The 13,245-nt window shown below is 28.6% G+C and overlaps 1 protein-coding gene across 1 annotated transcript in view; it reads right to left on the reverse strand.

The window, feature by feature from the left end:
• The window catches only part of LOC129908690 (EGFR adapter protein), an 81,411-nt gene extending 74,661 nt beyond the window's left edge, over window positions 1–6,750 (reverse strand). Inside the window, exon 1 of the mRNA XM_055985384.1 lies at window positions 6,368–6,750. The gene's annotated coding sequence lies outside the window, so the exon portion shown is untranslated. The remainder of the gene's footprint in view (window positions 1–6,367) is intronic.
• Between the last annotated feature and the right edge of the window lie 6,495 nt (window positions 6,751–13,245).

The following is a 13,245-nucleotide window of genomic DNA, read 5'->3' on the forward strand; positions in this document are numbered from 1 at the left end:
GGGGAATGAGTTAGAGTATGACATTTCACAAGCCATTTGGTAATTTTCCGCACGTAAGGATGCTATACGCTTTGTTTGTTTTTCCGCTTTCTTTTTTGGTTCTTTCTCGTCATCTAGGTATATGAAGTACTAGATTTCTATACAAGTACTAGTGTACTGTGTCTTGTTTTGTATTTTAATCAACACGCCTTGTGTATATTCTGTGCAGTGATGTATGTATAAATAAAGTTGGATGAACATATGGGACAGTGAGAGGAAAATGTATTTATAAAGACAGGATAATGAGTAGTTTTTATTTTATAGTACAGGACTCTAAGGAGAGTGATGACAAAAGCATTGCTTCTTAGTGGAAATAATCAAATTAGTGTCAAAGAATAATGTTGATTAATCATTATTATGATTGGTATATTAGATGGTCACATTCAAAGCTAAATATGTATTTTGGTTGTACAAAAGAAAGGATTGCTCATTGAAAACTTTATATTTCTAAAAATAAATTGGTTGTTAGTTTATTTCAATTAACCCTCTGTAGGCACACCTCTTTTTTGCGAATTTGGTTTATACTTTTTCATTTCCCTAGAACTTTTTTCGGTCTCAATATTCTATAGAGAATCATATATAAAATTGATGTAGAATTTTCTGAGGAATTCGAATATTGCATTCACAATTAAAAAAAAATGTATTTTAACACTTATAAAGACACTTTTTTGTAACCAACTTTTATTTTTGGCCTGCCAAATTCGCACCCGTGTGCCGACAGAGGGTAATAACGATCACGTCAAAGTATAATGGTAAACCACCCTTTAACCCCTTGAAGCCCTATGTGACATATAATCTGTTACAGACCAACAAAGATCCCACAAAAGCTGTACAAACCATATTTGTCTTCTTTTGAGGCTTATAACATAATTTTTTAATATAGCTTTATCGAAATAGTGCACCATATTTCTAATAAATGGCAAAAATAGTTTTTAATTGGCAGTTAATGTTGAAAGTTCGGCCTTTTTTGAAAACAAGCAAATTTGTGTAAAAATAACGAAATTCAGAAAAAAAAATATTTTTTCTGCATAAATTAATTGGGTTTTATTTTTGGGTTTTAGGGAAGTGTCAAAAATAAATATTAGATAGTTTTTTGTTTGAATTTTTGCATTTATATACAAAACTTATTTTTTGCTGTGTTATTTTCGAAATAACTAAGTAAATAATGAAGATATTGAATTTTTAAAAAATACATGTTTTATTACACTGGTTAACAAAATTAAACTTTTTTTTTGTTGACGAAACAAAAATATACTTTTCTGAAGGTTTTCGGTGTGCTGAATTCGAATTCGAAGCCAAAAAAAATTAATCAGCTCCCGTTTTTGAAATATTATCGTTAGAAAATGCAGCAATTCGGACCTTATTATTTTATATATGGAAAATTGTTTGAGCATATTTAGCAACGGTGTTTATAAGAACTATTTACCACCTCTTTAAATCTGTTTAAATCTTTCCGATATCTTTTTTACTGCCCGAGATATCCTCAGTTGTTTGGTATTTTTATAAATTTTATAACGTCATTATCTTCTAATTGAAGCCAAACCCACTGACTTTAGTTTAAGATATCTCGGGCAATACAAAAGATATTGAAAAGATTTAAACAGGTATCGAAAGATGGAAAACAGTTCTTATAGAAACCGTTACTATATATGCTCAAACAATTTTCCTTATACAAAAGAATAATATCCGAAGAACTCAAAAAACGTTTTTTTGCATTTTCTAACGGTAATATCTCAAAAACGGGAGCTGATTAGTTGTTTTTGACTTCGGATTCGAGTTCAGCACACCGAAAACCTTCAGCAAAGTATAGTTTTGTTTCGGCAACAAAACCCTTGTAAACCAGTGTTATAGTTTAAGGCAAGTGGATTGACATTTTTAATTTTGAAATTTGCGATCTTGGGTAACAAGGGGTTAAGCTAAACAGTAAGTTCTTAAAGTTATGTGCGTAAAAAATTGTTGAAGAGTTCTTCAAAAATAGAATCGGTTACCGTTCCACGTTCAAAATTATACGAAAACTTAATTTGTTTTTTTTTTTTTTTTGACGTGATAACGTCTTATAAATCGATGAACCATAGCAGCCACCACAAAAAAGTGACGCCATTTTCTAAAGTTACACTCTCGCACTTTCGCAGTGCGGCAAAAAATTTCAATTCAAAATTAAAAAATAAACTATTAGAGATACAAAAATCTTCTATAGCTTACTTAAAAGATAATAACTTAAAGCTTAATCTAAATGAAGGATTTTTAAAAATTCCGTCATTTAATATCTAGGGTAAACAGGGGTAAAACGGAAAGATGAAATTTGGGCTAAAATCTAAACGCGAAGTCGTAGAGAATTGATTTTTTTGCTATAGATAGATGAGATTAATTTAAGAATAACTGCATTTAAGAAAAAATTCTAGAAAATTTTGAAACTAAGCTATAACGTTTTGTTTGAACGTTGTACACGTGTTGGGGCCATGACAAAATGATGATTATGGGTAAAGGAAATTTTTTTTTGACAATTCTAAAGATGCCAGATGAAAGATGAGAGAAAAAAAAATGAGGCGTCTGATACGGATTTTTTCCAACACTCTGCGTTTTGAAATATGAATTTTTGAAAAACACCTTGTTTTTTAGGGGTATTTTTGGGTAATTTAATTTTTTAGTTTTTTTTTGCAGAGTTCAAAAAATCTTAAACTTATAGGACATGTAGGTTTTGGCCTATGCATACATGTGCAAAAAATCGTTTAGTGAGTTTTGCCTAAATAACAGAAGAAACAAGTTTTTAAAAAACACGTTTTTTGATGCTTTAACCGATTTTCATCGTTTTTTATTTTTATCTTTTTTTCTTTAATAGATACATGAATAAAGTATATGGAGTAATGATAGACCATGACCACGATTGTGCGAAGTTTCAATCATTTTCGTAAACACAATTTTGAGATAATGGTAAAATAAAAGTTTAGAATTCAACAGGTTATAACTTTTGACCAAGAGCCAATAGAAATTTTATTAAACTTTTCTGAGCATCCTGATACAATTACCTTTCATTTGGTATATCACACATAACGATAGTTAGTCTATCACAATGCTACACAATGAATCAAGAAACTTGCGAAAAACCTCAAAACATCAGTGGAGATTGATTCCATAGCCTGAGAATGTTTTTTTTTTTTTGCTTTTTTTAATGAAATTAGATCGAGTTCAAAAAATTCTAGCTCTTTTTGTAGATGTCTCATAGACCTGATCGATATATATATTTTGAGCTAAGACAATAAGCTTTCAGATGGTATACAATTTTTCATAGGTTGTTAGGGAAAAAAATGGAATTAATGACGTGAGAAGATAAAAATTCATGTTTTCTTTGCTTTTTTTGATGAAAATGATTTATTTTCAATAAATTATTTTTATACTCTTTGCACATTATAAAAATTTAAAAATTAAAGAAGAAACACTTGGCTTTTAAATTGCATAATTTTTTTTTTAAGCTTTTAAAATAAAAAAATTTATATAATGAGAAAATAAAAAACGTATTTTTTTTTAGCTTTTTCTTGTAAATTATGATTGTTTGAAAAAAGTAAACTCTTCAATTGACTCATTTTAAACAAAACCACACAACCTATTTTCTGACGACGTTATCACGTTAAATGATCGTCCGTAAACCGGCTTTACAGACAACCTCTTTTTTTATCCAAATCAGAAGTCCAAAACTGGAATTTGCTTCAAATATGCTTCAAAAATCCATAAGTTACCTTAACTACCAAGATTTTAAGATATCATAAATATATACCAAATATCTTTTAGAAAAAAATAGCTTTAATAAGAAAATAAACATATTTAAGACAGTAAAATATTACTCTTGAAGATTGCAAAAAAATAATTAACAGTGATGAAATTCAACGCCAAAAGTACCAACAAAATGCGTTTTTGACCTGTTAATATTCAAATATTTCGAAAATGTGCCATGCCAGTGAAATTTTGACTTCAGATTCGGAATCACCACACAAAAATCCTTTAGAAAAATATATTTTGGTTTAAGCTCTATTTAATTAAATTTAAAATATTTGGAGCCTTAAACAATTTCTGTGAGGGTTATGGTTTCCAAGATATTCCTTTTCACATATTTTTAATTTGGTACGAATTCACTTTTTAAAGATTTGAACTTTTACTAAAAAAACAATTTTTTTCAATTTCCACGAAAATGACTTGAAAACTATATAGGTACTTGATCCCAAAGAAATGATGTTAGGCTCTTATTTATTTGAATTTTTAAAATTTTGTAAGGTCTTGTAAAATCAATAAAGACTAAAAAATTTATATATTTTCGCATTGGACACTCGAAACCGAAAGTTTAAAATATATATTAAGCTATGTACTGTAAACAACTTGATCCTTGGGATAGTGTTGTATTTTCTTTATATACTTTTTTTTTACTATAATAATGGGTCCATTCTTTAATATTTAGCTTAACTTTAAACTTAGAGCTTACTCCTCAGAACGAATTTTTATTTATATTGACATTATTCGTAATAAGTCTTAATGTTGTTCAATTAAATATCAACATTTTAATGATATATAAATATAAAATTGAATTGTTTTTTTTTTCGAACGAAATGAGAAGTGCATACTTTATGTTTAGTGGTTTCGAGATTTGTATTATCTTAGTGTTCCAGTTTTCTTATTTTTATAATTAATACTTTTTTACACACCCAAAACATGGTAACTAAAAATCAACAACTTTAATTAGTCAGTGACAATGACAACAATTTTAATTTAATTTTTTGAGATTTTACTTGGGTGCACTGAGGTGTATGCGTAACTTTTTTTTTATATTTTATATTTTTTGTAAAAGGTTAATACAAATTGTTCTATTCTTAAACAACTAATCAGATTAAAGTTTATGTTGACTATACTGGCCTTGCCAATGATTTATTTGGTCGATACAAGTTTAAGATGTGTTTATTAGGGAATAGCTTAGAATTAAAAATAAAATTACTAATAATCCTAATTAAAAAGCGATACCTGTGACAAATCCTTATAAAATCTACTTATTTATCAAGTTCGCCTTAAACTTTAGTTTTCTCAAAATTTGATTTGATTCTGACAATTTTCAACGACAGCTTTTTACTTTCAAAATGTCCTAAGACTTAAAAAAAAAAAAAACAATCAAAGTCAAATTTTCAGATATAAATTAACTCAGTGTTAGTAAGTTCACTCTTTTTTTACTTGCGATATAGGTACTATAGGGCAAGTTTAGGATTCGTAAAAAAAATCGAACTCGAGATAACAATTTTACATGACATTACGATGATGGAGAATGCCAAAAAAGTGGGTCCGGCAATTCTGTCTGTCTGTCTGTGTGTCTGTCTCTATCTGGAGCTGCAGCCTAAACGAGTGAAGTGATTTTCTTCAAACTTGGTAGTTAGCAGTTTTTGGTGATTCCCTAGAGGGGAAATTGAAATTTTTTTTTTATGACCAAAACTAACGGTACCTGCCATATAACGGAAATAGAAAAGTTAATTTTTTTCAAAAACGGCTCTAACGATTTTGATTAAAATTTTTGTGTGTAGTACTACACATAAGAGCCAACTTTTGAAATAAAAAAAATATTTTTTGTACCGTTATTAACGGTACCTGTCATAGAACGGTTTTTTTCGTTTCTGAATATCTCGTACAACATTAACCCGATTTAAATGAAAATTTTTATACAAAAGTGTGTAAGTAAAGATAATATTAAAATTTTAAAAAATTTTCAAAAAAAGCATTTTTGGTTTTTTAAAAAATATTTCAAAATTTTTTTTTTGAAAAATCAATTTTTTGAAAACGGATCAATGAAAAATTTTGAAATTTAGTTTTTATGTGTAAATTAATTATTTATTCAATATGGCATACCAACTTTTTTTTTGAAAAATGTTAAAAAATTTTTATATATAAAAAACTATTTTTTTAAAAAACGGCTCCTACAATTTTCGAAAATTTTTTTCTAAAAATACCTTTTTATACGAGAAATAAAATGGCATATTTGTTTTTTTTTTTAAGATAATTTAAAACGGAGTTTAATTAATTATAAAAACAGATTTAATTTTTTTATCCTACTTATGAAATTTCTTCAAAATATCAAATTTTAAATTTTTTGAATAAAAAGCTTTAACATTATAGTTACATTAAGCATAAGAGCAAGTACGTGCGACCCCAGTCGTGCAATTTATTAATTTTAAAGCCACTGAGTTAATTCGGAAAGCACTGAAAAACTGTGAACAATATGAAATTTGATATAAATATACCTAATTTGATGGAATGAATGTTCTCAAACTAAATTAATCAAAATATTGATTAGTGTACTTACATCAACTGAAGCTCTTCAATGTTGAACAATAATAATCCGAACACTTGAAACTTTTCCACTTAATATTTTTCTGATAAATTTCTTAAACGATTTAATTAAGACCGGCTTAGGTATAATAACTTACTAAATCACTGTTATTATTTTATAATTTTATCACCAAGAGAACAATATAACTTTCTATAACTATAGATACCGTTATTATTCTCAAAAGCACATGTTATCAATTCGTAATCACAACACAGACTGTCGAAATTCGCGGCCACTTGGATTGTTTTTACTCACGATAGATATTATTTGCCCGCAAAAATAAATCGTATCCTATGGATACTAGAGAATTTTGGATAAAAAGTTAAACTTTCCGTTAAGAACGTTCGTTTCAGATACCGTCACGAAAGGAACTAAATTTCGATTGTAAACAAACCCACACTTAGTGGCAAAGAGTCCCCCAGTTTTGGTCCAGTTGAAACTTGGTTTTTTACCAATGGTGGAGAAATTTTGAAAATCTCTGAGAGAGATTTAGAGAAATATACTACAAACAGGATCCACAAAAAAGGACATGCGCTAAAATCTCTCTGAAAAATTCTCAGCCCACACACAGAATAACGAAGACTCAACATAAAAAGCAACTGGTGGTCGCTATACCCACGCAACACACTATTACCAGCAAAAACCACCCTCAAATCCACCCACATTACATGCAGTCAATGCACCCTTTAAAGAGCTTAAGGGAGATGAACACCTTAAGGATATTTAACATTCTAGTTACATTTTTTTTTTCTGTGTGTACCATATTTTTCTGTAAATTTCATATTGAAACGGACCCAAATGGGGATTGAAGGTTTTTCAAAATAAGAAAAAAAAAAATAAGTAGATATCAATAGAAATCTGGCAAAAAGGTTAACATTTTCAATTGGAATTGATTTAATCAGAATGTTTTTAGTTATTTAACAGAATAAAACCCTTGGGTGTGACCTATAATTTAACACCCTCCGGACGCAAGGGTTACGTTTTGGAAAATATCACATTTAATATGAATTGAACTGGGAATAGCTAGAGTTCTTGTTCTTGTTGCCGATGATGATGATGGGAGAAAATTTCATTTGAAAACATATGCTTGGAATTGTGATTGGGATAATGCAATTTTATATATGTCACTCTCACCTAGATGTTTAATGAAATGATATTAAGGGTCTTTTGGGATTTGGGTAAATTAGATTCTCATGAAGCTTATTTTGAAATTTTAAAGGGAATGGTTTTGTTCATGAAATGTAAAATCTGTTAAAATATTATCAGTTACAAATATTTTTTTCCACTTTTCAGGGAAGCTTTTGATGTCCTTGCTTTTTGCTAATAATGATTGCAACAATTTTTTGGATGTTATTGACGCTGCTGGTAACGGTTCTCTGGGAATTCTATCAAGTCCTACAACCAAGTTTTTACTTGCGATATATGTAGGTAATATAAGGGAAGTTAAGGATTCGAAATAACAATCAGAAATAATGACGTTACGATGATAGAGAATGCAAAAAAGTGGGTTCCGCAATCTGTCTGTATTTATCTTAATGTATATTGTACAACCTTATCTATACTAAAGCGATTTCCTTCAAACTTGGTAGTTATGAGTTTATTTAGATTCAAGATAGGCAAGGTGGAATTGAAATTTTCTTTAGGACCAAAATTAACGGTTCTTGCCATATGATTAAAACGAAAAAGGTTGTTTTTCGCAAAAACAGGTCTAACGATTTTGATATATAAAAATATATGCACTGTGGTTATGTAAGTTCCTACATTTGATAAAGAAATTATATTTTTTGAACCGTTATTAACGGTAACTGCCATAGTTCCGTTTACTTGATACCTGACTTTCTCGTAAACCACTTGACCGATTTCAACATAAATTTTTGCACAAAGTTTTAAAATTTGTATGCTATTTAAAAGATTTTTTAATTTTTAATGGCAACTTTAAATATATTGCAGGGTGAATAAATTGGGGCTTAGTAATTTTAATTTAAAAATTATAAAAAAAAAATAAAAAAGTCAGTTTTGCATTTTTTAAAAATATGTCATATTTTTTTTTTTTTTTTAAGTCATTTTTTTTTTTCAAAAAAGATTATTGAATTTACTTGAATAGGTTGGAATTTAATTTTTTCAAAACGGCATTCCAAATTTTTTTTTGAAAAATTTTTGAAATTTTGTATAGGTACTTGGTTTTCTCAGCTGTTTAATGTCATCAAAAAGAAGAAAAAACAAAAACTCAGTTTACATAAATGTTTTCATTCTCTTTAACTTTTTCACTTTCTCTTTAATTTCTTTCATTTTCTTAACTTAAATCTATTATGTATTTTACTTGTCAAACTTTTTCATTGATTTCTTTTTCTTTTGTTATCTTTCTTGTAAAAAAGTGTCGTTGGCTGAAGATAGTTTCACTGTTTAGAACCGGACTGCATACGATTTAAATACAATTTAAAATTTCATTTCATTTAAAATCAAAAGTTTGTTTTTAAATTTTTTTTTATTATTGTTTTAATTTTATTTCTATTTTGCAGTCAATAAGGATCTTAAAAAAAAAAAAAATAATTACTCAGACCACAAATTTGGCTAAAATATTTTGCAATTAAGTTGAAAATAAAATACTTGGTATACAAAAAATATGTTTTTAAAAAACGGCACCAAAAATTAAAAAAAAAAAATTATAAAAATTTTCTATTACCTACATACATATAAAGGAAATAAATATGGCATACTTCATTTGGGGATTAAAATAATTTCAAAATGTACTTATAAAATCAGGTAGGTATTAGTACTTTATATATACATTTCTTTTTTCTTATAAAAATGATGATAATAGTGTTTTGATCACTTAACTGATCTTTAAAATTAAAGCAATACGCTTTTCTCAACTACAAAGCTTGGTCCTCATTCGAAATATGTATACTTTGGGTTTGGGTCAAAATACCGAAAATCAAAATACCATAAACCAAAAATCCGGAAAATCCGACTACCCGAAAATTAAAATACCATAAACCAAAAATCCGGAAAATCCGACTTCCCGAAAATTCAAAATGCTGAAAATCCGTAATACAGAAAATCCGAAATACTGAAAATCCAAAATCCCGACACTTCAAAATCCCGAATGGAGTCCCGAAATACCATAAAATTTGAGCAAATTTTTCATTTCATATAATTTTTCATATAAGTTGTAAGGCCTACTAAGGAACTACCCAATCAGACATGACGTAGGCTCTTATATTTTGGACTCAAAACGAATGACTTTGATATCGGTTAGGAAGCATTGAAGGTTATTCCTTATTTTGTGTGAACTTTTAGGTTGTTTTTGTTATTGTTTTCAAATCCATACAAATATGATATTTTTTTTTTTTTTTCTGACGGAATCTCTCAACAGTATCAATGTCGAAGATATCCTTCTGTTTTCCCTATAACTACCCACTATCAGATTTTTTCATTTTCTGTTTTTTTTTTACAGATATCTTTCATTGATCTTACCGAACAAACGCCTTCTTCTCTTACACGCAACACTGACACCAACTTTAAATCAGATAATCGCACAACAAAAACCCACCGCTCTCACTATTATTCTATCTAAGTCATCTAAAGGACATTTTCATTTTTAAGCACTTTGACAGAAGCACTATTCATATTCCAATTTTCGCTTCGCTGACTTTAATAGTTCAAAAATCCCAACCCACAATGTCGCTCTTTCACTCTAATCCTGACCTGGGTATTGTGTACCTTATTTTTGTGTCGTTATTTAAAATGCGGTATATCCTTGTTTATGTCCACCATTCTAGCACTCACAATCGACACAATGGAAACTCTAAGAGGATTTTCGGGGGCATCTCCATTATACTGAATTCCGTATACCTACATTGGGTGCTCTACTGTCTCATAATGCACAACTTTACCGTGTAGGTGCGGTGCGATGGTGGCGCGTATGCTGTAACGAGGATTATTGTCTTATTCCTTACCGAGACACTAAGTGCACACAAACACACTCATAACTAAATTCAGATAGGTAAACAATGATGGTTCACTAGGGGACACTTTCAATGATTTTTATCTCCATCTGAGATGGCCTTTCGAGTCCTTAAACAAAATCCCTCCAAATGTGATACCTGAATTGTTTTGGATTTTTCGACGACGAGAGAGAAATGATAAGCTATTTGGAATTTTATTGGGACAAACAAATAATAAAAAGGGATTAAGGATAGAAAAGATAGAGAATCAAGAGTGCTATCGGGTCCTGAATGTTTGTTTCGACTTCTCTTGGCGACGACATGACAGTAGTGTGATGTTGTGCTTCGTTCACAAAAAAAAGGAAATAGGTGCTCGCACTGATAAGGATGTCAAGAGGTTCTAAATATTTGTGTGGAAAGTTCGTCGTCTCTATCAGATTAAGTGGTTTCCATTTGGGACGGATGATTCTATTTAATTTGTCCAGAGTGAGACTTAAATTTATGTCGGTACTCCAATTAAAACTGGTTGCGATAGTGATGGCACCTTGATGTTGAAAATGTATTTCAGGTAGGTTGTGACGGTTATTCCAAAAAAAGTTGACAAAAGAAACAATTTGTTCATTAAATGAAGGAATATTTTGTCTAGACGCCAAACTAAAGGTCAACTAATTGTGTACCTAAATTTACTGGAAACCGAATTTTATTAAACTGATATTTTTTTTTACTGTAATTAATTTAGGCAGGACTAATTTTCTGAAATCTTTTAATTTACAAAATTACCTCGACTAATACACTGCAGTCAAGCGATTTTCTAATATTTTGACTGTACAATTAATAAATCCAGTTAATTGACTAAAAGTTTAATTGCGGCTTGAAAAAATGCATGAGTAATTCACTGCTTCAATCAGTCGTGAATGGCTACAAAGTATCAGTTAGTTGCTGACAAGGTTTTAAAAAATTATTCTAGCATCAAATTTTGAGTCTCAGACAATGTGTTTAGAGAGAAAAATTCTTTTACCTGAATTTGTGAATATTTTTTTTTTGCAAAGCCTGCTTGTTTGGTTTTGAGTAGGTATGTCTTCTAATAAATTTTCCAATTGAGAAAATTTACAAAAATTACCATTTATAAATTTTATAGCTTCATTACCATTGCATATGGGCTTAAGTCTAATATTTAATTTTTTTGATTTTATAAAAAGCATTTTCTTGACTTAAAAAAAAGCGAGTTAAAAAAGAAGAACATTCAAATAAACTGAACTTAATTAAAAAATATTTTAATTTTAAGGCCAACACAGGTTAGGAAAATGATAGTGATTGTTTCCAGCTTCAAAAAATGTTTAATTGAAGGTATTTAATGCAAATAATTCTAACTAAAATTCATAACTTATCGAGTTTTAAAAACAAAAGTTTAAAAAAGAAGAAAAGAACAAATCTGAAAAATCCAACGAAAATCCTTATTTGAAATTTTTTGAGAAACAATTAAGACAGAATTATTAAGGTAATATACCTATGTATTTTTTGTTATATAGGTTCAATGCTTTTTTTTTTTGAAACTTTGTTTTTAAAGTCAATTAATATTTTTTTAACGTTTTTGAAAATTTGTATTTAAATAAAAAAATATTTTCTAAAAAACGGCATACTTCGTTTTGAGTTGAGAGTTGACCACTCACTTTTTGTAATTAAAAAAAAAAAAACTTTTATTATTTTTTAAGTTTTGATTAAATTACCTAAATGAAAAAAAATTATTACTATGTAATTTAAAAATAAACATTAATCGACACATAAAAACCAAATTTCAGTGGTTCTTTATTATTGAATTTAAAAAAAAATATATGTTTTTTTGAAAATTTTCCTTAGCTTCTTTATGCGATTCCAAAATTTGCTTATGTTAAATCAAGTAAAAAATCTTAATATTATAAAAAAGTGAAATTTCATTTATCTTTCTGTTTTTCATTCTGGGGGTGACACTATAATTGCCGCCCCGGGTGCCACCCATGCACGCTAAGCCACTGCGCAAATGGAAGAGCTTGAAGCCAAAGTCTTAACAAAATAAAAAGAGGTTGTCTGTAAAGCCGGTTTACGGACGATGATTTGACGTGATAACGTCGTAAGAAAACAGGATGTGTGCTTTTAAAAAGAGTCAATTGAAGCGTTTATTTATTTCAAACAATCATAATTTCAGAAAAAGCTAAAAAAATTACCTTTTTTCTTTTCTCATTATATTAATTTTTTTTATTTTAAAAGCCTACAAAAAATAATTATACTATTAAAAAGCCAAATATTTCTTCTAAATAATATTTTTTTTATTATTTATGTATGTTTATTGTTTTATTAAAAACAATCATTTTTTATGAAAAAAGTGAAAAAATCATTTCCACCAAAAATTCATTTTTTTTTATATGACAACCTATAATAAATTTTATACCACCTGAAAGCTTATTCCTTCAGCTCAAAATATAAATATCGATCATGTCTATTAGGCATCTAAAAAAAGAGCTAGAATTTTTTGAACTCGATCAATTTTCACCAAAAAATGCAAAAAAAACATATAATTTTATATTCTCACGCTATTGAATCAATTTTTTTAGACAACCTATATCTTGTAAAAGCTTATAATTTCACCTTTCATATGCCGTTTCAATTTTATTTCTGCGATGCCTAGAAAAAAAGTTAGAATTTTTTAAAGCCAACCAAGTCACAATTCCAAACTGAGATTACGGTACTTCCCACACTGGTGGCTGTTCATGGTCAACAGATCTCCACAGGTGTTTTGAGATATTTCGCAAGTTTTTTAATTTAACATTGTGTAGCTTGTAGTGAATGTACAGTTATGTGTGATATACCAAATGAAAGGTAGCATTATCAGGATGCTCAATAAAGTTAAATCAAATTTTTATTTTCTTC

The sequence above is a fragment of the Episyrphus balteatus genome, chromosome 2 (genome assembly GCF_945859705.1).
Source record: "Episyrphus balteatus chromosome 2, idEpiBalt1.1, whole genome shotgun sequence".
Classification (NCBI taxonomy): domain Eukaryota; kingdom Metazoa; phylum Arthropoda; class Insecta; order Diptera; family Syrphidae; genus Episyrphus; species Episyrphus balteatus.